The sequence below is a fragment of the Phodopus roborovskii genome, unplaced genomic scaffold, assembly GCF_943737965.1.
Source record: "Phodopus roborovskii unplaced genomic scaffold, PHOROB, whole genome shotgun sequence".
NCBI lineage: Eukaryota > Metazoa > Chordata > Mammalia > Rodentia > Cricetidae > Phodopus > Phodopus roborovskii.
The window spans coordinates 2,768,144-2,793,971 of record NW_026126410.1 but is presented as its reverse complement, the minus strand read 5'-3'; the positions used below and the strand labels follow the sequence as shown (position 1 = coordinate 2,793,971).

The window sequence follows — 25,828 nt, the reverse complement described above, 5'->3', positions numbered from 1 at the left end:
AATGCTATGCTACAAAACAATGATGCCTTTGCCACAGTTCAAGAGCCTATGTTAACACAGCATCACTCAGAGCCCATGCATAACTAGGGCTCATCTTTGTGTTTTCTTGTCCAGGGAGTGTGCACAGAAGTATAGTGACAGGACACTTATTCATCTCTATAGTGTCATACCAAATACTTTCTCTGCCACAAATCCTCATGCTGTACCTATATTCATCACTTCCTTTTCCATTGCAAGGCAACCATTGATCTTTCCCTGCCCACATAGCCTTTTCTAGAATGTAATACAGTTGGAATCATATTATATGTAGTCTTCTAAGATTGCTTTCTTCCATTTAGTAGTATGCATTCACATTTTCTCTAGGCTCTTGTTACCACTGAGTAACATTCCATTGCCTAGAAGTAGGACGTTCCACTCACTGAAGGGTATCTTGGTGGCTTCCACATTTGGACAATTATGAATAATGTTTCTAGGAATATATCTGAGAGAGGAGAGAGAGAGAGAGAGAATGAACATTCCCTTGTGTGTGTTAAGTTTTCAGCACATTTGGGTAAGTGCCAAAGAAAATGATGGTTAGATGTGGTGTTAAGGGTATGTTTAGTTTTACAAACCTCTGTCCAGAGGACTGCATCATTTTACATTCCTAAGTAAATGAAGGAGAGTTCTCAACAGTATTTATTACTGTCAGAGATTTGAATTGTGGTCATTCTAATAGGTGTGTCTTGATAGTTTCTTGTTCTTTTGACTTGTAACTGTTTGCTAATATGTTCTTCAACAACTTACATATCATGATTTGACCTCTGTATAGCTGTTTAGTATGGTCTTTTAGCATGTTGGCCCATTTTGAGGGTATTCATTTTCATATTACTGGGTTTCATGTCTTTTTTGTACATTTTGTCTAACCATCCATTTTTAAATACCTTTTGAAAATATCTTCTCTGAGGTTGTGATTACTTTCTCATTCTCTTGAGGTTGTGTTTTGTGGGGAAAAGTTTAAAATTGTGGTTAATCCCAGTTTATTAATTATTTGCTGGTAATATTTATTAAGAAAGGCATGTACAATACCATTAATGTTGTACATAAAGGCATTCCCAAACTAAGTCATTTAGATTGTCCCCTTTGCTATCTTCTGGAAGTTTTAAAGTTTGGCATTTACACTTAAGTCTTAAATCCATTCTGAATTCATTTGGAGGAAGGGTGTATCTATACTCATTTGTTACATATGAATGCCTGTTTATTACAACATTCATCCCAATGCTGTCATCTCTTTGTTGAGGATTAACTGTGCAGGTATGTGGATCTAATTCAGGGCTCTCTGGTCTGTCCCATTGACCTCTTTTGCCAGCCCCACACTGTGTTGATTATGCCTCTTTACAGTAGGTCTTGATGGTGGGTTATGCCAGACTCATGACTTGCTTCTTTTCCTTGAATGCTGAGTTAACCATTCTAGACCTTTTGCCTCTCCATAAGAATTTTACAACCAGTTTATTAATTTTCACACTAAAAGAAAAAGAATGCAGCAATTTAAACTAGGGTTGCATTGATCTACAAATTAAAATGAGATGAGCTAGTACTTTGTTTTTGGTTTTTGTCTTTTTTTATCATTTTTAATTTAAATTTGAAACAAGCTTGTTTTACATGTCAATCCCAGTTCCCTCACCCTTCCCTCCTCTCTTGTCTTCTCCCCCCCCCCCACAACAAACCCCACCCATCCCCTTTCTGCTCCCCAGAGAGGGTGAGGTCTTCAAAGTCTATCATATCATTTGGAACAGGGCCCAGGCCCTCCCCCATGTGTCTAGGCTGAGGAAGTATATATAATAGGGATAAATACTGATCCACTACCAGAGGCTCCATAAACTGCCCAGTCCTCCTAACTAACACTGATGTTCAAGGAGCCTGGGTGGGTCCTATGCTGGTTTCCCAGCTATCAGACTGGGGTGCATGAGCTCCCTCCCCCTTGTTCAAGTCAGCAGTTTCTATGGGTTTCTCCAGCCTGGTCTTGACCCCTTTGCTCATCACTCCTCCCTCTTTATAACTGGATTCCAGGAGTTCTGCTCAGTGTTTAGCTGTGGGTGTCTGGAGAAGCCAGTCCTTTGAAAACACTGAGTCTAGGCCAGTGAAATGGCTTTTAGAGGATAAAGGTGCTTGCTGTTAAAACTGAGAACTTGAGTTTGGTCCCTAGAACCCACATGGTAAAGAGAGAAATGGCTCTTGAAATCTGTCTTCTGAATTCCATTGCTTAGCACACACACACACACACACACACACACAAATAAAGTATGTACATAACAAAAGTCTGAATTGTGATGTCTGAAAATATGGAATACTTCTCCCTTTATTTAATTTTTAGTTAACATCATTAATTCCTGTTTATAGTTTTATTCATCTCTATAAATTCATAGAGATGAATAAAACTTACACATCATATTCATTTAAACTCTAAGTACTTTTAAAAATTAATATAAATGATAATATTTTTAATTTCAAACTACACTTGTTAACTGCTGTTATACAATACAGAAGAAACTTTGTACATTAGCATTATTTCCTTCATAAATTATTATAACTTGTAATTACATGACTTACAAAGGTGTTTTGTAGCTTCTTTTGGCTGTTTTTGTATAAGTAATCTTACCATTTGTAAGAAAAGATATTTATGTTTCACTCCTCATCTGATATATATATTCATTCCTACCTGATTACACAAGCTGAATCTGTTAGAATGTAGTACTGAGAAACAATAAATTGGAGGACTTCCAGTTCCTAGTCACTATATGATGTGTGCTGAATTGTCACTAAATTAGAAAATAAAGAATTTCTTTCTTTCTTCTTTCTTTGAGACAAGTTCTCAGTCTGATGCCCTGGCTAGTCTAGAACTCACCATGTAGACCAGAATGACCTTGAACTCTCAGAGATCTGCTTCCCAAGTATGGGGATTAAAAACATGTTCCACCATGCCTGGCCTTTGACAACTTTTCATCGTGAGTTACTGCTGGATTTTGTCAACTGTCTTTTGTGCACCCATTGACATAATAACATGACCTTTGTTCATTAGCTTCTTGGTGGGATGGACTGTATTAATCCATCTTTGAACCAGCCTTGTTTAACTCAAATGAGTCCCACTTGGTCATGGTGTGTGATTCTCTGATACATCATTGGATTTGACTTGCTAATATTTTGTCAAGAATGTTTGCTTCTGTGCTCAGATGTGTGAAAAATACCTGTCAGGTTTGGAATGTAGGTTTGCTGAAAGGCAGACATGAAATGCTAGGTACGTAGAAAGTGCTGCATATCTATCAGCCTTTAGCAAGGTATAGAAGGAAGGGAAGAATTTCGTGCACCTAGACCTACTATTATGTCTCTGCTGTAGGAAACCTGTGTTCCAGTCTGGGAACTTCATGGAGCTTCCCATCCCTCTCTCCCACCCCTCCCCCACCCCTTCACCCCATGGGAGAGGATGCTGCAAGAACAGTAGAAGCTTATTTCCCCTCCTCCAAGTAGACAAGGCTCAAATAGAATGTTAGGATATTCAACTTTCATAAAAGACTTTCCCCTGACAACTGAACTTCCTCGGAAGAACGCAAAGGTCTAGCATATTTCAGAATGGTTCCTTCTCTTTGCATATAGCATGAGACAATAACTCTTTTGTGTTTACCATGAGAATTTCAGAATTCAGAGACGCTACCCACTAAACCGTGAGTTACCCCATCACCGATTGTCCTGCTCATCTCTTACATTTATCTGCTCTGAGCTTCCCATAATTCATCAATTATACTCAGGGATTCCTCCACTTCATGGTTCCCTCCAAGAACTCTGCTTGTCTTTTTTCCAAATTTTGGGAGCCAGTTATTCTCTGTGGCTTCACATCTTTCATGGGTCTAGGAAGAATCATTCATATTTCTTTTGCTCAGATGTTTTTTACTTGTTATGAGAAAAATGAAAATTAAGACTCAGCTTACAGACCTTACTAAAAACTGAGTAAAAACTAAGTTCAAGATTAACATAATCCACAGTTTGTGAGTACACACACACACACACACACACACACACACACACACACACACACACACTTCTTTACCTTTGAACATGTCTCCTAAAAGAGGTCCAGACACTTAATGAAATGATAAGGTCCTGGAGTAAATCTGGTGGGATGTAAGTTCTATTTTGATATGACTGGGATTTGCTTGGGGGAAGTTTAGTCAATTAAAACCTTCAAAGGACGTCCTCAGTTTTCTTTCTGACACTGGCTAACAGTGGCAATATTCTCAATCTGGCCAAAATTAAATAATAGATATTTCTAAAACTGGCCCTTTCACTTCCCTTACCAAGCTCTTGTATGTTGTTGCCTCCTTTATTTTCATTGTCTTCCTTAGCTCTGGAAATCACAAGTGATTCATTCAATAAGTGTTCATTTTATAAATTCTGTGTCCCAGCCTCACCCATGGATGTTAGCAATTTATCGGTAAACATAACAAAGACTACCCTTAAATCCATCACATTCTTGGAGAGGTGGCCTAAAGTGGGATAACAAACCCACATAGGACCACAGATAAATATAGATGTAGGTTGTATATATAATGTGTTTATGTATATGTATGTATATATGAACAGGTAAATTATCTGTAATGTTATACATCAATGAGAGCTATAGAAAAATATACAACACAGTTGGATATATGAGATCAGGATTTGCCAGTGGTTGGCAGACAGGTCATTTGTCATTTTAAATGGGGTGGTCCAGTAAAGCCTCATTGAAAAAAAGATATGTGAAGGCAGACTTGGAGAAAATAATGAAAGAAAATTAGTCAGTCCAAAAGGCCAGGTAGTAGGCAGTGCCCAGTACCAAACAGGCTCAGTATGTTCAAGGAAGAGCAAGGAAATCAAGCCACCTGGAATGGAATGAAACGGAGAGAAGGCTCTAAAGTTGAAGTCTGAGAGGTAATGGAGAACATGACGGTTTGGGGCCTAGAAAGTCATTGACTATGACCTTTGCTCTCAGTGACACTTGAGACATGCAGGGTTTTAATGAAAGCCATCATATGATCGGACTTATATCTGTTTGTTTTTTAACATTCTGTAGCCAAGAATGATCAGGAAATAATGAAGTAGCATCTAGTATGCAAATTTGCTCTTTATCTTTGTATCCCATTCAGAATCCTTATCCACTTGAAAGTGGTGCCAATTAGGTATTGATCTCACCTCTGATTGAAATAACTAGCTCTAAAATGTATATTAAGGTTAAAATCACATTGAAAGTGTACTATGGTTTTAAAGATTTGCAGTAAAATGAGCCTCTAATTGGCTATTTGAAGACGTCTTTGACTGCCTGAGACATTACTCATTCCATATTTAGTTTTTCACAGAATAAAGTAGGTTGAATCAGCTTTATAACCCAGAGTCAAAATGCCACACATAAATCTGACATCCTAGAAATGTAGAAAAACTTTAAAGTAGACTGAGGCCATGTTTCTCCACCACATCCAGCTATGCCCACCTATGAGTGACTTAGTGAAGAGTCTCACCAGAGTCCAATAAAGTAGTACCCTGACATCCCTACTTACTTCCTACCATTTTGGTTACTAGCAGTCAACTATTGTCCGAAAATGTGAACTGGAGAAGTTCTTGGCATCTGCCCCTCCCCATTACCATGGTTGCTCAGCCAGGACAACTCCAAAAACACAACCTTCCTCCTGTTGTGTAACCAGGTCAATAGTACTTCCACACTGCGTTCATGCTGTTGCCATCACCCACCACACTTCACCTCAATCATTCGCCTACCTTCAACTCATAATGTAAATCAAGTATAACAAGATATATCCAAAGACTGAGCACACTCATATGACCTTCCGTGAAGCATGCTGTTATTTTTTTATGTATGGCCTCCTATTTTCATATACCATTATAGTTTTTCTGTTTTATTATCATTTCTTACTGTACCCTCTTTATAAATTAAACTAACTAGAGGTATACATGTATAAGAAAAACAGACTTTGGTACTTTCTGCGGTTTCTGGCATGAACTATGGGTCTTGAATGGCATCTCCTGATGAGGAGGAAAAGCAGTACCATCAAACAACCATGCATCTGCGTCACTGGTGAGTCCGATTTGGAAGAGAAGTGAGGTTCTTTAGTCACAAACGTTCTAGCTTAGGCGCAGATTTAGACAGCATCAGAATGACTCACAGTGAGATTTCTTTTTTGAAGCAAACTATATTCAGCTCACAAATGCCTTAGCCCCATGATAATGTTATCTTCTTGCTCTGTCCATGAGAGCCTGGAGGATTCTCAGCCAGACCTGCCCAGCCCTTTTCTTTTTCTGTGAGAACCACACTGCTGTAGTGACTACTGACTAAACTGACCACCCTTGACAAAATAACTGAATCTAGAAAAGAGAAGGAAAAGGGAGGGGAGGGGAGAGGAGGGGAGGGGAGACACATAACAAAACTTTGTGTAGCTGAACATGCATGATCTGAGAGCCCCCTATGCTCTGGCCAGGTGTCCCTACCACCTTGACCTGACAGAGTCCATAAAATTCCAAGACTATCACTCTTCTTTGTCCTCAACATGGACACTTTTAATAGAGAACTTTCCTGGGAGAGAGGAATATCATAGATATTATACTTCATTGCTACAAATAACTGATATGCCATTGTAAAATGTGGCGTTCTGTAACATACACACATACATACAGATGCTTATGTGGTATTTAACACATGCTAATGAGATCAGTCCTGGGAGAATTTATTTGTAGGTTACCCTATAGCTCAATTATATATGAAGTTATGTTAAAAATTGGGGACTTCCCATGTAAGGGACTGAATAAAAACAACTTTCAAACTGTTCATCCACAGGAACAGTCTTTGTGTTTCTTAGGAATGCATGTGCAAAGGGTTAATGCTATATGTATGGTAGACATTAATGGATATATTTAAAAGCAGCTAAGAACATAACATCCTGTGCACAACTTTCACAATTGTGCGTTCCTCCAGAGATAATGGATATCATTATCAGCAGCGCCTGTCCTAGGAAACTTGGCAAGGTTATGATTGTTTGTTACAGCTTTGGTTATATTAACATACACATTAATATTTATAAATATTTGATGTCATGTTAATTTTTCATATAAGATGATTTATGTAATGTTGCAATGCCCTGTTAGAGGGCATTTGCAATATGCTTCAAAAGGGATCTGAATTGATGTATGTTCTTTAAGGGACTTTGCCTGTATATCACTGTTCTTACAATGCATTATTCTGAACAAAAGTGTTTCAAAATAAATTATGTGAATTGTGGATTTACTCCATTAACATTTTAAATAAAACATAAAGGAAAAGATCATGCCAAACCGACTCGCTACATTTTTTAAAAGGATCTCTGTTCTCCCAGAGCAGAATAAAGTTTGCTGAATTATTCTTTTTCAAAAATGAACTTACCAAGTAAGCAATAGCTTTCAATTTTTTCTTTAAATAATGTTATCTGGGTTATATAGCATGTCACATAGAATATTCAGAAAAAGGGGTTAAGTTGGGATGGAAAAGTTATAGTATTTTCGGTGAGAATTTTTTGATGGTTTTATTTTTCTGCAAAATTTCCCTTGCTAAAGTATGTTTTACTGTGGCCATAGTTGGATACCAAGGGAACCAAACATGAATTAAGGAGGATGTGTTTGACAAATTAAACATAAGTTATTAAATGAGTATTTGCTTTGGGTGAAAAATATTAATTTGTATCTAGGATGTTAAGTAGGCTTTAATGAGAAAGTTGGTTTATATATGTTTGTATGTTAAGCCACTATGAAACCAGTAGAACAAAGAATGAATGATGATACATTCGTTTAACACAACAGTTTTATATGGTAGTTCATTAGTTCACAGTAAACCAAGACATTATTAATAGAGTTTTACTTATCTTCATTTGGATCAAAAATACAGGTAAATATAATCTGAGTAAATAAAGTCAGAAAGTCGCTTTTATATAGTGCGTCTATAGCATTTTCTATAGGGTGTTTTTGTGCAGGTTGTTTCCAAATATGCTCTGCCACTATGCTATCAATATAAGACTTATTAATAAGATTTGAGCTTTGATGCTTCTGCCTCCTTCTTCAATAACTTCAGTTATTGTTTGTATTGTTCCCTTTTTCTGTAATGAGAGTCAACTTGGTCTAAAGGCAAAGAACTTGCTATCCCTTATTCTTTTGTGTGTGTCCCCAGAATGCAACACCACACTATGCTGCAAAACCCAAAACTGCCCTCTTTAAATTTGTCCTTCCAGATCATTAAGTAGTAGCTGTTAACTTTTCCTTGAGAAACTGAAGAAATGAACTCAAGAAATTAACTTTGATTTGACATTAGAAAATTTGGCTTTCTCTTTCCATCTAGTTTCATAAAATTGACAATTAATTTCAGTAAAATGTAATAGACCTTTTCCCTCATATTTTCATACTCAAATTAATTCTGTCATTCCAATTATTCACATTACAAAAAAAATTATAGTAGGTCACAAGGGAGAAAAATGCTTTAATTTGAGGCCACCTAGAAAGATCTTTGGCAACAAAGCAAATGGAAATATAGAGAGTAAAGGTTATGTCCCCAGGTGACAGTGAGCCATCACCACCAAGCATATAACTAGTGACTCTATTTGTATTCACATCACACACATTAAAAAAAAAAGCTGCTGATATATTGTAAAAACAAAACAAAAAAAATGAAGTGAGAATGAGCAAGTAAGTAACTAATCCATGTTTAAATGCTTTGAATTGGGTTCAAAGTATATTTACACTAGAATTTTTATGCCACAGACAGGAAACCTATTTATAGCACATAATGTATGATACAAAGAAAAAGAAAACATGGACATAAAGTATGCAGTATGCCTTAGTTTCAAAACTGTCCTACCAGAGATTAATAGTATATATCCTTCAAAAGTCTAAAAAAAAAAATTAAGACTAGGAAATTTTAAAGCTGTGTGATCAAAAAGTTGAGAAACATAGTTAGAAGGGGGGCAGTAGATCACCCTTTCAGAAAAAAACAAAACAAAACAAAAAACATCAGAAGTTAAAGCTGTAAGCACTAGCAATAGATAATTAGAAAGGGAAAATTAAAGGTGGGTCTCATGCAAATGTTATTTTTTAATAAGCTTGAAAGATTTCTGAGTATCACAAAGTGTGGATATGTATTAGCTAAAAATTTAATTTACTAAAAAGATAAAGTGCACTCACAGATTTATAAAAACATCTCCTTTAATATTACATACTACCAATAGACTGTAGGTTGGTTTATTTAAAATACTGGTGAGTTGTGAAGCAACATAAAAGAATAGTGTGTGTGTGTGTGTGTGTGTGTGTGTGTGTGTTTGTAGAGAAAGATGGATGGAAGGATAGATAGGTAGATCACATATGTATATAGGTATAGGTATTTAAAGGTAACCAGATACATCTGTGTTTTCTAAACACACAAGTCTATATTACTGCTTTTGTAAACATTCTACTATATTTATAAAATTATAAGAAAATCCAGACATACACAGAAGAACATATTGACCCCCAGTATATTGTAGTATTTTATATAAATCTAGGAAAAATAAGTTTTCCTTAAATATGTTGTAAGGAATGCATGGTCTCAGAAAGTATAATTGTAAGAGCAATGTATAATTCAGAATTTCATATTTGAAGATATAAAAAACATAAAACATTAAAGAAAGTTTGGCACTTGTAAAAAAATATTTCACCAAGTTAAAGAACTATGTGTAAGCATTTTTCCAGATGATTATGGAGAAATTTCCACTTGTTATATTCCTGGCAAAATTGGAAACCAAAAAATGTAATTTGTAGTAGATCGACACTTATAGGAGTAATGGATCAAACTTACACACATACAAACCACAATGCTCTTTAGGGCCTATTATACCATCTTTCCAGTACACTGTGTCACGCACTTAAGTATCCTGGGAATAAGTTAAGGCTTTGCATAAGTTGCACATAGGCTACTTTTCAAGAATTCTGCTTTCTTAGTTGAGACTCAGTTTGCAGATTTTTCAAGGGAAGTCAGTGCTGAGTAGTGGTGACTGAGCAGCATATATTACGAGGAGAAAAGACAATTTGCAATCCTGAATTTTTTTTCCTTTGTCTTTAGAGATGTTCCATTGTTAGGAAATCTTTACAATTAAGACAAAGTAACAACATTGTAGCACCATGTCTCCTGATTATTTGAGTGTGTCTATTATTAAAATAACTAACAGCAATTTTGATTTTTGCTATATGAGTTGCAAGGCAAAAACGTCTACTGGTTACAAAGCCAGAAGATGCTACTCATAAACGCAAACATTTCAAGGTTAATAATACCATGTAATTAGATGTTTTTAAAACCTAAGATGGGAACCTAGAGAGGGACTTTTTATTTCCTTATACATGTCCAATTCAACCCCAAAATGAAATGAATTGTTTTGTTAGACATGATAGCAAAATGAAATAGGGAACAGCTCTGGCCAGGTCACCTGCAAAACCACATGGAATTTAATTATTTCTATCACTTTCTAGTATATTACCCATGTTGATGTAAACATAAAATATACATGTGACAAGGGTAAGAAAATGAAGAGCCGACAAAGGGATTGCTTTCTACAACTTAACCCCGAACATATGGCATATCCATATATGTAAAATTAATGCGACCAGTATAATCAATCATTTAACAGTTGATCAATCACTGCAGGTCAGAGAAAAATACTTTGGGCTGCACTAATGTTCGTCTACTAAGATGAGAAGCCTAAACAGAGAAAATGAAGTGAAGCCTTAACCGTCTCTCTTTCTGTATATGAATATGGGTCTGCCTTTTTATTACACCAATTCTGTCACTTACTACCATGATGTCACCAAGAAAATTAGGAAGTGTTTAATGTCTATCATTGAAATTAACATTCTTATCATTAATATGTCATTTTAACTAAAGAAACAATGGTAGATGTCACTTATTCTCCACTCTGATTTCAGCCATTTATGTTAAATTCTTTCTTCATGAAGCACTATGGGTAAACTGTGTAGGGTTATTCTTTTACTGTGTGATAAGATATAAGAGAAAACCATTAAAAAGTCTCAAGAATGAATGCACAGGGGCCAATACAGATGCGTGGTTTGCCTTCTATTGTGATCTATTGTTACTCACATGAAGTGATTAAACAGGTTCATTATTGTTTTGCTACCACACAGAAACCATCACTATCCACATTCGTTCCCCAAGGTGCCCTCTAACAGACAGTTTTTCAATGATCTGTGATTTCAAGGAGCAGTACACTTGCAATTCACCCTGTTTAACTTTCCTTATGCTATGAAAAAGATGACCAAATTCTAGAATCTAAAGGCCTTTGGAACAGTTACAGCCCTCTTGGAAATTCTTTATCAGAGTGACAAGTATTTATCTTCCCCCAAAGTATTTATCTTCCCCCAACTGCAGCCTGTCTTTAAAGCCGTGATTTTGTTTTACCATCATAGACCGCACCATAGAGAGAACCATCATTCCAGAATGGAATTTGTGGGCTAGTGAATCCTCAACTAGGAGTGACAATGGTTTTAGAGCAATGGATAAAGGAATTATAAAATGTGTTACATTTGGACAATTTTATTATAAATCTGGGTTACACATAAAAATGGATAATCATGCTATGGTATAATGGGACCTAAGGTTTTGTCACATTTAAGTATTTGAAGTTATAACCTCAAAAACCACACAACAACAATAACCACACCAAGGCAGTTTCTTTGTATGGTTTTGGACTAAAAACAGCTCGATGGTAGAGTTTTTGCCTAGTACACATGGGGCCAAGTTGTCAGTCCTCAGTATTTCCGAAAGGAAATGCATTTCTCTTTCATTAAACTCTAGTTTGCACTTCAGCCAATGAATTTTATTTGTGCATAAATGAAGGTATCAGAAAAAGTTCAGTGTCTCCTGGAGCTATTTATTACTGTTTATGTGTTTGAGCTTTGCAATCAAATTTACTTACCCTGATTCTACTGATATTAGACAAATTCTTTACTCTTCAGTGTTCTGAATTTTATAATGGGGAAAATGATAATAACTATTTGTAGAGATGAGAGAGAATTTGTAAGAGATAATGTATGTTATGTTCTACCTACCATCTATTATCTATCTGTCAATCATCTATCTGTGTAACACGATAGCAAACTCATGCTAGAAATATGAGTTAGAAGGAGGGAGAATAAGATAAGGACCTGGTAGAGTGTGGCAATGGCACTAGTGACAAAGATTTCCTTCTCTCTCTCTCTTCTCTCTTCTCTCTCTCTCTTTCTCTTCTCTCTCTCTCTCTCTCTCTCTCTGACACTTTCATTTTTATAGTGTATGGAGATTATATCCTTATTTATGTAATGCTTCCCGTTAAAGCGACATTATTTAGATACAAGCAATTGTAAATGACGTAAGTGATGTGGTGTGTAGAAATGATGCCTCACATTTAAGAAAAGATCTTCATAATGAGCATCAGTCCTGAGCATCAACTGAGAGCACCATTAGGTGCTGACTCTTAAACACCCAGTGCAGAGGTGCATCTCTTCACTTTTTTGATAGTGTCATTCTGGAATATTCTCAAAAGACATTGTGTGTTGAATTGACTCCCATTCCATTTCACATAAACTTCTTGAATATCTGACAGTAAGACTAGCATATATTTAAAAGTACATTTCAAACTAGCATAATTTTAAATAAGAGACACAATATTGAACAGTATAATCAGCAAAACATGTAGGGGTTTGTTGTTATTGTTGTTATTCATTTTTTTAACTTAACATGCTGGGGATTGAATCCAAGGCTTCTTGTGTTCTAACATGAACATGACCACCATATTATGTGATATAATCCAGTCAGCACAATACACAGAGAGCACTCTGACAAAAACAGATAATACTGTCCCAGATTCTAAGTTCCTCAGGCTACAACACTTTAGAATGATTCAAAATCTGATGTGGAAGTATTATTGAGCTTTCAGTTTGAATTTCTCTAGAATTCTGTAGACTTTCTCAAGCTTTCTTACCCTGTTTATGCTATGGGATTTGCATTCTTACATGATCTCTCATTCAAAAGAATAATTAAATTTCTTTCCAATGATGTTTGTTTTTAAATCTGGGGAATGATACAGGCTAAACTACACATTTAATTTACTACAGAATTTAACCCAGAACAGTATGTCTTACACTCCTCTGTGCATAAGGATGGTCTAGAAGACTTATGACACTGTTACTAGTGTGGGCTCCATCCTTGGAGACTGTGGTTCTGTGTGGCTGAGGCAGGACCTAGGACTCTATATATCCTTTCCGAAGAGGTGAGATAGTCCAAAGGTTACACTGTAAAATATTGATCCAGAAAAAAGTTTTTCCCATGGAAGAAGACACCAGTTGATTATCTAGCATCGGGATATGTTCAGCCTTGAAAAGACATACAAATGACATCATACAAAGCAAATGGGTTGCATTTATTAATTAATGAAAGTGAGAAGACATGAATTTGAGAGAGCAGAGAGTACATGTGAGGGGTTGGAGGGAGGAAAGGAAGGGTGGAAATGATGTAACTACATTGTAGTCTAATATAAAAATATATCTAGATAAAAGTTGCTGTATGGGTCAACAAGTTGACTCAATGAGTATGAGATGCAAGATGTATACTTTGATTTCAATCCCCAAACCCCATGTAAGCAAAGGAGGAACAGATTCTGTGATGCTGTCCTCTGGTCTCTATACGCACAAGTGCACACACGAGAAACAGAGAGAGATGTATACTAATAATAACTATAAAATGGTTCCATATTTTACATCTTGTTATCAGGATAATCTTCAAATTACAGTACAAATATTATCTTCAAAATTATGGAAATAGCCAGATGTGATAACGTATGCCTACAAGTCCCAGCCCTTGAGGGCTGAAGCAAGAGGTTTGCTATAAGCCTGAACTCCACAGCTATCTCTAGGCAAGCATGGGATACAAAGTAAGACTGACAAAAAAAAATCTTCAAAATAAGTCCAGGGTGATTACTAATAAGTTTGAAAATAAATATTACCTGCATCAATTCCAATTTCCAAATTACCAGTCAAATTTTTGAGACAACGTCCAGCATTCTCTTGCCAGTGTTCAGAGACTCAAAGCCAAAATGTGTACCTCCATTAAAGCAATGCGCTGTGACAGGATCTCGAATGCATCTTTTCCTTCCAGCCAGCTCTTAGTTGTAGCTTTCTCTTTAAGCTTATTCACCCTTCTCATCCCACTAACTCAGTCTCTCTCTCTCTCTCTCTCTCTCTCTCTCTCTCTCTCTCTCTCTCTCTCTCTGCCAATTTCCTCCCTCTTTTATAGACTCTTAGTTTGTAATCTTCTCATGGCCTACTTTCCCCCCTCTTCTAGATATCTTATCCAAGGATAAAAGAAGGGAGGATGAATCTTGTCCTCCTGGTCTTTCAAAGATTTTTTTTTTCTTTTTTGCGGGGAGGGGTGTCTAAAAAGTGCTGGATATGGAGGTTAGGGCTAGGAGAAAAGCATTGAGCATTGAATAAACACAGAAAGGGATTCAATGGCTAGGCTAGAATTTTCTTTCTTGCATTCTGCTCTGGGAAGGCCTGGCTGGCTTTTCATATTTTCCCCTAACCCAAACAAAATCAGAGCTGTATCTGCTCCAGAGAAATTAAATATCAAATCATTTTGCCACAGGAGTTAGTTTATCCTTCAGGAGCCTTCATCTACAACATTCTTTTTTATGGAAATTACCACGTGACAGGCCAAATCATGCTTATGTTGGCACATTAGAAGCCAGCCAACATTTCAGGCAAAAAGAATGCCTTTACTGGACCAGCAAGATGGCTCAGCAGGTAATGTGCTTCATGACACGAGGTTAATCTCCCAGACACACATGGTGTAAGATGAGAATGGACTTGTGAAAGCTGTCCTCTGCCCCTGCTGCAACATACAAGTAAAATTTAAATTTTAAAAGTCTTTCTCAAAAGCTTTACTCAGAGAGAAGTGGTGTTCCTGATCTCTCCTTCAAACGAGGAAACAAGTCCAAGACCTTTTGCCTTCTTAGTTGCAAAACCACATGACTGAAATTAGGATTATGCAGGCTTGATTTCTAAGAGAAATCAATTGTCTATCATAACTTTGGACCTAAAATTAAGAAGAAGGGAGACATCAGTTATTAATTGTATTTGTCTAAAGCTTTAAGGAAGTTGTTTGTCTTGTTGTGCCTACTTTGGATGTATCTAAAGGTCCGTGGTGCACTTTGAGGACACTATACATAGGGCTGGAGTGTATCATAAATATGTATGTTGAAAATAGTGGTGGCACACCTTCCCTCAGGCATTATCTGATGAAACTGTAACTTCTGTGATCAGCCACACATGACCATCCGTAGGTACAATGTGACAGTCACCTCTCTGCATATATGTATGGAGTGAATTTTTCTCAGATGAGAAGTTTTTAGAGACAAAAATCCTAAATGATCTGCTGATGATTGTGATTTTAAACAGTTCAGTTTGAACACTGGTTGTTATAATCAAATTTGACATGAAAATAGCACTGTCATTTAATTCAAGGAAATACCATCGATTAATGCTTCATCACACTAAATTTCAGATAATTAGTATGTCACGAAGCTGCATGTTGGAAACAGGAATTTGAACTTTACTACTGAACAGACCATACGGCTGTGTAGACATTTAGCCTCAAAGTGCTTCAGTATTCAGTAGTAGCTTCAGGGAGATGGTTTGTGGGGAAAATAACCTATTTATTAATTCCATTTATGTGTTTTAGAGAATACATGTGCATAATTTAAATGCCAATGCCAACAAATATTGCACTCAGATGCATTGTTAGTAACACCAAAGTCTTACTTTCAACAGTAAAATTAGTGTCCTTGTACCTGTCTTGAGATAGTCATAACTATTCCTAGGCTCTGGTATGATGTGTGTTTACACAGTTGTAAATGTTTGTCCTAGACATTTTTTCTTTTAATTTTTGTATGTAGATGTGGTCTGAGAGCTGGGAGGGTAGGATTAGGCTGAATTTCTTGCAGTGTCAGTTTACATAGTAAATTCTGGGAAGTCTTAATCAAGGGGTTAATTCTCAAGCTAAATCGTTAAAATTATGGTGGGTAATACTATTAGGACATTAACATAAGCTTTCAAGGTCACCCATGTCCACAGTTTTACTGCTTCTTCATAATTCCACTCACTTGACACCAGTGGCTTTGTCTGATTCCTCTAACCTATCATGATACTTGGAATAAAACAACTGATGTCATTCAATAAGAAGCTGGGCTCCATTATAGAGGGGAGTCCATGATAGCAGCTTATATGATCCATGATACAAAGATTTGCACAGTTTGAAAGAAAAGCTGAAGAACACTTTAGTGTGTGTCCATTTTCCTTTTCCTTCTTTTTCTTTTTAATGAAGTTAATGTTGTTCTGAAGTGTTTTTAAATGTTCTGCTAAGTATCAGTTCAAAGCTGTTCAATAGTTGTCTACCTACTGTTGAAATTCAAGCTTCTTGGGACTTCCAGAAAGATCTTCCAGCAAGAGAGCTCCCGTCCCAGTATGACACTATGTTAAACTTCATCCACTTGTCCAGCTAATTCTTATGCCCCTTCAATTTTACTAGATATGATGTTTTTATTGGGGCTCAGGGAAGCGTGGCTAATGACATCAGCAAGCTTTGTAATGCCCCGCTGCCAGTTTTCTACACAGCTTACACTTTTATCACTCAAACTGCACCAAATTGCTCCAACAATTAATCGGAAAGCCCAGGAGTGGAGGGACTCTTAAATGGACCCCTTCTTGGGATTTTGTGTTAGAAACAGAAAAGTTCCCATGAGCGAAGAGGGTAAGTCAGCTTTTCCAGCCTCTGCCTCTCTTGGAGTCTCGCTTTTCTCGGCCACCTCCCAAAAGGAATGAATTAATTTCTCTTCTTGTCCTTTAAATGAATAGTGTAGTTTGGGTGAAATTATCGGGCAATTGCATGCCTTTTATGCAGATAATGCCATTTGATGAAAGCGGTGTTTTGATCTGCTGAGGATAATACAGATCCAGGGTTGGATTCATTGGTGAGAGTGAAGCTGTCTTCTGTGATAACTTCATCTCAGCATGAGGTCAGACGGGGAAAACTGGGATGGGGGATTAAAAAATGACACAGTCGGAGCGGTATTCAGTTCCCTGCTGTGCTCCTAGCTGCACACTATAGCTTATGTTTCTGATCTGTTATGGTATTGTCTGCCTTTCTCTCTCGGAGCAGAAAAGATTGCTTAAAACTTTTCTTTTTTCAGCTGGAGGGATTAGTTCTGTGCAGCCTTTTTAATTAAAGAAACTGTATCTTTTTTCCAGGCATTTGAAAGCTGCACGGGAAGGGCCATCAACATCCAGAACTTAGCACTATTATCTGTAACAAAGTGTCAGCTTGAAATTTGATATTCAGAAAGAGGGGAAGGAGGCTACACAGAATTACGTTTCATTTTCTTAACCTTCCTGGTGGCTCAAATCCCTAGATGAGGAATAGTAAATATATTTCTTTTTGCATATGTCCTGAATCTGTTTCCATAAGCAATAACTATGCAGCCACTTTGCTTTCCAGCTCAACTGAGCTGCCTTAATTAAATCTTCCTGAGGATAGCAGCCTGGACTTGGACATAGTATAAGAGGAAATAGATTTTACTATATATCCCTTTTCTTTACCGAGAGATAATTTTTTAGAACATTTCCATTCTGTTGAAAGTAATAGCAATAGGAAATACCTGCTTAGTATTTGCAATTTGTATTTAAACAGTCCAACATATAACACTGTGGTACTTTATCGCTGAGAACCTTTGCCTGTGTGATCCATGGTCATCGTCTTTATTAATCTGAGAGGAGCATGGGTTGAGTCTATCCAATACGATGATGAATTTGTCAACATGGATATATATATTTGAGTTGGATTACTAGTTCAATTTAACCCAGGTTAATGTTGAAAAATCCTCAAATGTTTCAAATAAGGCCCATATGGTTATCGCTTTACAAAGCACACAGGCTCTGTTCTGTGGTTGCCACATACACATCTCCAACTAAATTCCATGCCAGATCAATTAGAAACAGTCATCCTGAGAAGACAGGAACAGAGATTGTTTCCCCAATACCAGCTGAACCCTTGTCTTGAAGAAATGCAAAGTAGTCACCATAAGCTTTATATTTCTGACCACTAAAAGTTCAAAGGCAATAAAGGTGTTATAACAATGTGACTTTTAATATAAAATACTTAAAGTTATCTCCTTGGTATGAAGCTTACGACCTTTCCCCCCAATTTTCAGTAAATACTGCATTTTCCTGCAAGGGAGAAAAGTGAAATTTACTCTTTGCTTTGCCCATTATTTTTGTCTTTGCTTATGATTATGTTTCTAAAGAAACAGAAGAAGCTACCTGAGAGGTGAGTCCCTGGAGTGACCAGCATTTCATAACTATGTATCATGAAAAACACCCTGTCAGAGAAGCAGAGAAATATACTTCATAGATACTTTTTTCCAGGCTACATTTATTCCATGGCATATCATTTTTAAAAAAGAAAGTCAGGATGAGTTGATGTAATAAAGACATTTTAATCTTGTATCTATCCATTAGGTAAGCATTTATGCAGTGGTTCGCTCAGGAGCTCGGAGGACCTGCAGGTTAAGATGATTAAGGCCATGCCCATACTGCTGTGAAATTCTACTGGGAAGAATCAATACAAGCACAAACAATAACAACAAACAGGGAATGATGGTCACTGGCATACACAGAAAGTACCGTGGAAACCCTGTTAGGCAGAATAGCATTGACCATGGCTTTAAAACCAAGGTTATTCCTGACTACAGAGGCACCAATAGGAGGAGAAAGAGATGATCCTTTTCTTGGGAAGGTGTTCAGCTCACATTCTACTCAACTATACCAACTCGATACCTATAGTTTAATCTATATCTACAAGTTAATTCATAAAGCAGACCATGATATAGTCTTCTATGTCATTAATGCATGATAAACTTGATTGAGTGCCTAACATCAAATCACTATATTTACTACCTTCTAAAAACTCATCCATTCAATAACAAGTACAAATTGAAAAGGGTATTCCCTGATAACTTCATTATAAAGGGTCTGTCTTTCCATGTAAAATCATATGGCATATATTCAACATTTGTATGAAGTGCAAGGGAAACTGAGAGTGTTTCATGTTAAAAGATGGTTTGACGTTGAGAATCCTTCATAGACCTTGGGGCCTTTTGTGATGCACTAGCAAAACTATATCAGTTTTGGGGTCTGCCCCATACTTGCACTCCATACCAAGGGTGGGAGCCACCAGAAGCTCTGCTTACTCAACTCAACAACACAAAGTAATGCGCTGGGAAAGCAAGGTCCAATTTAAAGGACATGGTGTTTCATCACCAGCCCACTTACTCCATGACCCCAATGTGTGCCGACCACTGAGTGAGCCTGCATCTCTTTAGTTGAGGTAATGGTAATGGAAGCATATTTTCTAATACAAACTTTGATCAAATTCAGATATTTGTTTTAGTTTCCCTCAGAGCAGCTGACAATGGAAAAAAAGTTGTTTTGTGAGTGAACTGCCTGAGAGCCTTGATAGCTCCTTCAGACACCAGTGTATCAAGTTTAAGTACTGGTGCTGTGAATTATTACATGTCAGGTGATTTGCTAGCTTTAAAGTGACTGAGAGGTACCTAAAGGTACCTAGATCTCAGTGTCTGTTCGGCTTTAGTGACCTCAAGGTCCATCTGGTCACTTGCTTTTTATTCTGGTTAAGATGTAACCCCTTGGGGAGATCTGTGGATTGCTGGCTTTCCTGGGCTTTTCAGGAGTTGGGCTGGTTGCTCTAGTGTCTGACATTAGCCATGTCTTTCCTGCCAGCTTTTTAGTGTCTAGAATCCCTTAGATGGGAGAGGTGGCAGATCTACAGCATTTTGGCCTGGGCCTGGCAGTAGGGGTCCTCATGTAGGTCTTCATGGTTGAAGCAGAAAGGCTAAGTCCAGAGAATACCTTCGAGTTAGAGTTATATCTATACTCTATAGAGAAAAGCCCATACCTGCCTGACTCAGTCCTCCCCTTCTATGGGCTTGAAAGATTTTCAAGTCAAAAGAGAAAGTGGGCTTTGGTGACATCTGCTCCCCATCTGAGGAGGTCAGGAACAGCTGGCACCCGGTCCCTCAGCTCCAGGCTGGATCACTGGACAAGAGAAAGTAGACAGCCTTCAAAACATCCTCCAGAAATGACAAGCATCACCTTACATGGCCACAGACATGTGGCAGAGGTTGGCATGGGGGATAGAACACCATAGTAGAGGGTTGTTTGCTCAGCAGCTGGTCATGAGACTGGTTTTTAGCACCCTGGTCCAGTTCTGATGGCCCAGGTGTGTCCTTCCTAACCCCAAAGGGAACCTACAGTTTCCTATCACTTTGAAATCCTTGCTAAGGGCACAGGAAACAAGGAGATACTGAGGGAAGGAGATCAATGCAGCCACCTTGTCATTGCCCCATGCATGGGTCAGACCAGCTGTGTTAAGACTACAAAGTCTCCTAGTCATGGGCAGTTTGCCATGAAGGGCAACACAGGGAACAACTTGTATTTCTCCTGCTACTCCAGTTTTTATTGCTGCAAAGGCGAGCTATTCACCATCCTTCCCTTCCCTGACAGCAGCTCAGTCACAAGACAGAGTGGGGATGGTCACATATCCAGCAGCCCCACTGCTACTGCTTCCCCGGGATGCATTTGGAGCAAGAAGACCTGGTACAGTTTGATTTTGCCAACCAACATTTCCTAAGGGGCTCAAATGATGGGACTTTGGAGAGGTGTGTTGTGTGGGGGGAAGGGGCAGGGTAGAAAGAGGTGTAAGAAAGAAGACTAGGGGAGGAGAGGGAGAGGAAAAGGAGAGAGGGAAGGGAAGGAGAGAAGGGAAGGGAGGGGGAGGAGAGGAGAAGAGAGGAGAAGAGAGGAGAGGTGAACACACATACATTGTGTGACTTACAGCTGAGCCCTTGCAGAAGCAGACAAATGCTGACCTTCACAGGTGTGCTCTGTCCAACAGCAAAGCTTGGCACTAAGCAGAGTAGAGGTGTGTGTGTTTGTGTCCACTTAGTGTGAAGGTTCAGCCACATGAAAAACTTTGCACTTAACAGGAAAGTGGGCTAGAGACAGTCTTCAAGATATACAACACAACCATTTCTACATTGTGTGACTTCCTTAATTCCTTTCTCCATTTATCTGTAGTGTTTGCCTCAATAAGACTTTTCAGAAAAAAAAAAAAAGCTGAAATTAACACTACCCCTTCCCATCTCCCCTGCATGCAGCTATTATGTTTTGACATCTTCTGGGCTGGGATAGTGTGTCTTTGTTGTGTACTGGGGATACCAACATATTTAAGAAAAAGAGAGGGGGTTTTGTTTCTTGGCCAATTACAAAAGTTGCACTCACAGAATGTTTTGTGGAAACTGAGCTACAAGGTGATTTATAAAAACATCCTCAGATTTTCCTTATGGTCGTGTCAAGGATGTTAATTTGGAGAGAGTTTAATTAATTTTATTGTAATAGCTAGAGCCATACATTCATAATCGACAAACTTGTTACGATAATGAAGACGGGACAATGTAATTCACAAGAGTCTGCTGCCTTAGTCTTTTTGAAGTGTGAAATTAATGTGGCAGTAAAGAGGCTATACCAACCTGGGGTAACTCCAGATTGTTCCAGAAAGACACATCAGTGGGTCTTTGAGTCATTAGTGCTCATAGAAACAGATCGGATTCACTTATTGCTAAGACTTTACAACCCCCAGCCTTGCACTCAATGGCTTAGTGTCACAGGAACTCAAACCGTGGGCTTGGACACTCTAGTTAGAGTTCAGGAGTCCCTGTGAGTTTCACACTAAACTTTGGGAAAATAACACAAAGGTTCAGGCTTTTCCCTGTTTACCCGACTGCTAGATTTGTTCATTTGAACGTTAAAAATTCAAATGTCTTTGATTCCGGTCAAGACAAATTACCCATCGGTGGAGTCCTCTGTTCTGAAGTTCCTTCGCAGTGGAAGGTGGGAGCCAGTTGCTAGGGACTGACTGGTTAGCAGTAGCTCTGAGTAGGCCTGGGGACGCCCAGCTGCACTGGTGGCTCCAGGCTGGACTCAAGGACCGCCCCGGAGCTCCTCTTCAAGGAGCCAGGCGCACTGGTCCTCTCCAAGGCACACAGCCCTTGCCTCCCGCGGACAGAAAGGTGCCTGGAAGTGGCAGGAGACAGGGAGCCAGAAAGCGGGAGGCTTGATGCTGAGAAACTCAACCACCGAGCTTCCTGCAATTAAAAGAGCTCCTAGGGTGGGTGGGCTTTCCGTGGCCAGGGGTGAGGGCGGGGGCGGGGCCTGGGGCTGGAGATCTCCCGCCCCCCCCCCCCACACACACTTGAGTTTTGGTGGAAACTTACAAAGTGGCGGTGTCCAGGAGGGCGCTAAACTTTTTCCCGCTCCCTCTGCAAACCAAGTTGTGGTAGGGGCAGTATTGGGCTGCTAATCTGAGGGAAGAAAGGAGGGGATGGTGCTGGTGTTTTGCTGAGTATGTCCCTGACAGTGAGTCCTGGCTGGAGCTTCAAGTACTTGAACCCGGGGGCAGACTCTTGTTCTAAACAGAGCAGAGCTGGGGCTCCTGGAGAAGTCTGAATGTTCAGTGCAGCCCTCCCCTGCCGGAGTCCGAAGGTCATTTGCGCTTTTCGGTCTCCGACAAGAGGACGCTACTGGAAGGAAAGACTTAGGTTATATTCGAAAGGCTCTGTGAAGGACGGGCCGCCTACCGGGGGTGGCAATCCTTAATTACACCCTTGTGTCTAGGAATCCATCTTCCCCGGCAGAGTCTTGCACTCCCACCTCCTCGGGTGACTCAGCTGACCCGAAATGCCCACCCTATGGAAGATCAAGAAAAGTAGTTTTCTAAGAAGGTTAGAGGTTTGATTACACAGAGAAGTGTTTCCACTTAAGTCCAAGGCAATTTACCCGCCCCTTCCCCCAGGTCTTCCTCCCAGTCACCCGGAGAAGAAAAGGACAGACTCCCACGCACGTACCCCGCACTTTGTTGGTGCGTGTGAATTTCAAATGGCGCTGTAAGTTCATTAGTGTTTGCAATCAGCGGCCGGCAGACCCCTCATCAGAGCCGAAAGCCGGCAAGAGCCATTCATCAGCATGAAGTGTTATTCATGGATGACCCCTAAATCACGGCGAGAGTAGTAGATACACTGATTGGTCACAGCATGGGAGCCTCGGTGCTTTCCTCGTACCCAGTGTGGCTGGGAGGAGGGATGGAGGGAGGGGCGGCGGCGTGGACGTGGTTCAGTCCGGCAAATCCCATTTGACAGCGAAAAAAAAGCAGAATACCGGGAATCTCGTTTTTTGAATAAAGAAGAAGAAATAAAGTACCTGTCATCTTGACAAGTGGCGTAGCGGAGGAGTCAAGGATTATAAATGATCACAGCGAGGTCCAGCTCGCCCTGTGATTGGGCTCTCCCGCGATCCGCACCAGGGAAGCGCATGGTAGGCTCCGCTCCTCTCTCTTACACACACACACACACACACACACACACACACACACACGCACACGCACGCACACACACACACACACACACACACAAACACGCACGTGTACGCGCCTGGTCTCGGGCACACTAGCCCAGAACGTCCCCCGCCCTTGCCAACAATTACGGTCCTGGATGCTGCTCCCTGGCTCAGCGCCCTGGTAGCCTGCTCACCTTTCCCTTCTCTCCCTCTTCCCTCACCTCCTCCATCCTCCCACTCCCCGGGCCGAGAAGCCAGGACTCGGGCCGGTGGAGGAGGCTGGAGGGGCCTGGCGGGAAGCGCGAGGGGGAGCGCGCCGGGGAGAAAAAGAAAGTGAACTCATTGGCGCCCGCGCGCTTTCCTCCCCTCGCCGCGTCCCTAGGCTGCCGGGCTGTGGGCAGTGGAGGAAGTTGTAACACTTGCATCTCCCCCTCCCTCCCCTCTCCTCCACGGCCCCCTCCCCCGCGCCCGGCGCCTTTGAATTTGGCCCGGGCGAGCGCAGGGGCGGACGCGGCGGCGGTGGTCGGGGAGCGAGCGGGCGGCGCGGGCGAGCGGAGCGCGGTAAGTGCGGCGCCGTGCGCCCTCTTTCCTTTCTGGGGTCCTAGCGCCCGGGCCTCCGGCGGGCGAGCAGGCGGGGAGCGAGCGGGGACGCGCGTTTCCCTCCTGGAACCGCAGCTCCGAGGGGCCGCTGCGAGTTGGCCAGCCCTGCAGGAGGCAGAGCATCCCAGCTCGCAGACTCTCGGCCGCTGAGACGTCCGGGTTCCGGTGTCGGGTCCCCGCCCCTCCCCGGCGTCTGACACCCCTGACTGCCGGCTCAGGTGGGAACTTCGGCAGTGCCTCCCACCTGGCAGCTGGGCAGGGTTTCGGGAACTCTGGACTCCCCAGATTTCCCGGTACAGGTTCCTGGTAGCCCGTAGGGGCAGGGAGTGTAGATAACCTCGCTCTCTCTTCGGGTGCTACCCAGTTTGGGGACGCACTCTCTGGTTCTCTGGGAAGATATTTGGAGTGCTCCAGTGGGACTTCCTGAGAGCTGGAAGCCTTGGGATGCCAGCTTTTGTCCGGAAAGTGGAGAGGAGGCTTCCCCAACTGTCAGGCGACCAAGTTGCCAAGGAGTGAAAGAACTAGGGGCTGAGGGTACTAATAGGAGCGGTGATCTCGGCTGAAACTTGACCTGGAAACTCTGGATGAGATTGGAAGCAAACAAAACATACCCTGACCAGGGCATTTTTAAAAAAATTACAAATGGATGAGTCTGCTACTCACTTCAAGTCACTATCGAGTTTTACAACCAATTAAAGGGAGTTTCAGATGTTTCAGTTTGGGGCAAATGGTGTGTGGTGTTTGCTGAGCCTCCTAATAAATGCATCCCAAATTCCCTTCGTGGTGGCTCACTGGTAAGACAGTTGGAGAGGTTAACTTGTTAATTATTGTCATGGAGAAACGGTAGCGAGTAATTCCATGGGGTAATAATCCAGTGAGTGCATTTGTTCTCTGAAGTCCTCGGGATTCTAAGCAAGAGAAAAGTTCTCAGGACTTTGGAGTAGATGGAATGACAATGAAACCATGAGAAGTGGCCTAGCACTTTTTTCTGGGCCCCAGGCCGCTGAGCTACCAGAGACCAGGACTTTCCTTCAATAATACTCTAACTTCTTATCTTCTGGCCTTTTATTTGTCAAACATTTGTAGACTCTGACAGAATCCACTGGGTGGTCTTTTCACTAAGAAAAGCCATTACCTTGCTCTTCCACGGAAAGGTTGGAAAAAGAGATGGATGGATGGATGGATGGATGGATGGATGGATGGATGGATGGATGGATGGATGGATAAGAAGGGGGAAGATAAATGAGAGGGGAAGATAGCTGGCATCTTTAGAAATCTTGAAGAAGGACCCCTGGAAGTAGTATTACAGCTTAGCAGGACTGAATTGATTCCTCGACTTTAACATATTATGCATAACCCCATACCTATTTGAGAGAAATATTTGTAGCCTTCCTAGAATTAAGAACAGAGTTCAGAATTAGGAATAGCTGTATAATTATAATTTATTGTAAATTGTAATGTTAAAAGCTATTTTATGCACAGCTCAGTTGTCTTACCCTGTGTGTTCCAGGGTACACTTTTAGGACCTAAAACTTCTAGTTTGTATTTCTTAATACATGAAGTTCTTGCAGGAGCTTTGAAAGTTTCGATTTTTTATTCTAAATTCAGAGCAAATATTTAATTTTTTATGTAAGAGTAAGAGGTTAGTTCAGTA

At 40.2% G+C, this 25,828-nt stretch overlaps 1 protein-coding gene across 11 annotated transcripts in view; it reads left to right on the top strand.

Moving 5' to 3' along the window:
* Tenm3 (teneurin transmembrane protein 3) overlaps positions 1-25,828 on the top strand; it is a 1,243,671-nt gene that overhangs the window by 631,398 nt on the left and 586,445 nt on the right. Inside the window, exon 1 of one of the 11 annotated variants that reach the window (XM_051182415.1) lies at positions 23,440-23,553. The exons of 8 other annotated variants lie outside the window; for them this stretch is intronic. The gene's annotated coding sequence lies outside the window, so the exon portion shown is untranslated. Of the gene's footprint in view, positions 1-23,439; positions 23,554-23,992; positions 24,136-25,828 lie in introns of those variants that run through there. 2 more of the 11 variants (XM_051182416.1, XM_051182414.1) reach the window with 2 other exon arrangements.